At 41.6% G+C, this 2,229-nt stretch overlaps 1 long non-coding RNA gene across 1 annotated transcript; it reads left to right on the forward strand.

Annotated features, from left to right (window-relative positions):
- The first annotated feature begins 796 nt into the window (after positions 1–796).
- Positions 797–1,427, forward strand: LOC119273095. The gene is made up of 3 exons (XR_005134811.1): positions 797–833; positions 956–1,028; positions 1,388–1,427. It is a non-coding gene; the product is annotated as an uncharacterized LOC119273095 (long non-coding RNA).
- Positions 1,428–2,229: the final 802 nt, after the last annotated feature.

Here is a 2,229-nt window from a genome sequence, read left to right on the forward strand (position 1 = left end):
TGGTTTTGCAGGGTTCTGAGGCTGCAGCCTGCGCACAGGTACTGCCTCCTCGGCCAGCTCTCCAAGGAGGTCAGATGGAACTACGCTGACACCATCAGGGTAAGCTATTTCATTGTGTTGTTTCTTTAGTGCTCACTAGTTGCTAGTGTTCGACTGCTACCAGTGGGTTAAGATTAGTCTTTTATAATTGTTTTCTTGAGGATGAGTTACTGGGGCTGTTCAGGCCATGACTCGAAATTGTAATTGTTTTCTTGAGGATGGGCAATCTTGTATAGCTGAAAGTGATACATTCTTTGAAAACTCAGCTTCTACTATTCACCTTGTAGATTTTTTATTCTGCAACATATTTGGTTTTGTCTGATTAAAAAATTGGTCATGCTCACGAGCAGTATATATGCACTTGGTTGGTTCATTGTTGGCAGTTTAGCTACACAAACTGATTGACATTGCACAATAAAATGCAGCAGATTTGCTAGCAATCCTTCTTTCTCTCGTATAGAAGTACATGCTATCTAACGTGAGCAAAATCATTGCGTAACTACAGGTACATCATATGACTAATTTACATAGAATACTGATACTCGACCCCATGCATTCAGTTTCAGAACTTGAAACTAATTAACCTGTGGAAACTAACCTGACTAGTAGCTTCTCTGGCTTCCAGTTTACAACTTCCAGGATATCAATCATTCATTCTCAAGTTGCTGCTGGCAGCTACAAGTCGCCTTTTTCTGGAATTTTCATGTTCTTTTTTTGTGCGTATATGCCTCCCTCTTCGATTTCGAGGGAATGGCGGAGAAGGAGATGGAGTACCGGGTCGAGCTTTTCAACCGGTGAGTGATGAGCCTTCTAGCTGCTGTACTACCACCAGTCCACCACCTGGGTGGGGCTTGTGAGATCAGATCGCTTGTGAGATCAGATCGCTGGTTGATGCAATGAATTGTGGTTATTGCAGGCAAATTTGGGGCTGAGGAAAGAAGACGAGGAGCAACTTCTCTCTGGTCTGGTCGTTGGAACTTCAGGACAAGGTACGTAGCATCCCCATCTCCCTCCCTCTCTTTCTCTGCTTACAAATGCCGCTAAATTAAGGAATATTTGATGCAAATCCTGGCTGTGTAACGAATTCAAGAGGGATTTATATGAACAAGTCCAGTTTTTTTAGTTAGTACCAAACAGAGAAGATGCGGTCCAGATTGGCCAATTTTGCTGCTACCACATGGATTTGTATCTATGCAACCATCTTCCTACTGTTTGTGTTGTTTGGATTGCAAGTAATTCAGCTTTGGGTGACCTGCACTTAGTTTAATTTCTTTGAATAATCAACCGTATTGTTTCTGTATTGTTTTGCTGCTGTATTGTTTCTCACTCATGATTGATCTACTGCCAGGTGAAGGTTTTCAAATGTTGAAGGAGGAGGACAATAGGAAATTCTGTGATGTCTTGTCATTTATTTTATTTTCTTTGTTGTAGAATAGTTCTGTTTGGCACTTACTGGTTGGATGTAAAGATATGTACTGCTAGAATGAATGCATGTAACTATATTTTGGGCTCCTATAATATTTCATGTTGCTTTGAAAATGTATCGGAACTGGGCTAGGCCCAAGATAACTTGTAGTGTGATGTGTTGTAATGTCAATGGCATAATAAAAGAAGTTGGATTGGATCAATTATTTCGGCCCAGCCCAAGATATATTGAACAATTATTTTTGAGGGGAAAACTTGAGAGGCCCAGCAAAGAAATGGCCCAGAAAAAACAAGACAAAAAATCTGTCAAAAGGGATAGGCAAAGAAATTTAAAAGGCTGAATTACTGGGCCAGGCCCATGTAGCTAGTGAAAATTAACAGAAATAAATATATATTGAAAAGGCCGAATTGTTGGGCTAGGCCCATGTAGAAAATCGAATTGGACCGGGCTGAATCTTGTGCCACGTCAGATTGCCACGCTAGATGCCTACGTGGCCTGGGGAGGTTGCTAGTGACCAAAACGCCACAGTAGACGTATTTTGGTCATAAATGTCTACAACCATTCCAGAAGAAAGGTCGCTATAGTCAGTTTACGACGGCCAGCTTTTGACCTTATGTTTTTGGTCACAAAAAGGTCACAAATGGAAATTTGTGACCATACAGTGACCAATAGTGGTGGTCACAAGTTGACATATTTCTTGTAGTGTAAATGCGGCTGGCCCACATGTCATTCTCATGGTGGTGGCATGGTTCGCGGCTCACTCG

Source organism: Triticum dicoccoides, chromosome 3A, assembly GCF_002162155.2.
Source record: "Triticum dicoccoides isolate Atlit2015 ecotype Zavitan chromosome 3A, WEW_v2.0, whole genome shotgun sequence".
Lineage (NCBI taxonomy): Eukaryota > Viridiplantae > Streptophyta > Magnoliopsida > Poales > Poaceae > Triticum > Triticum dicoccoides.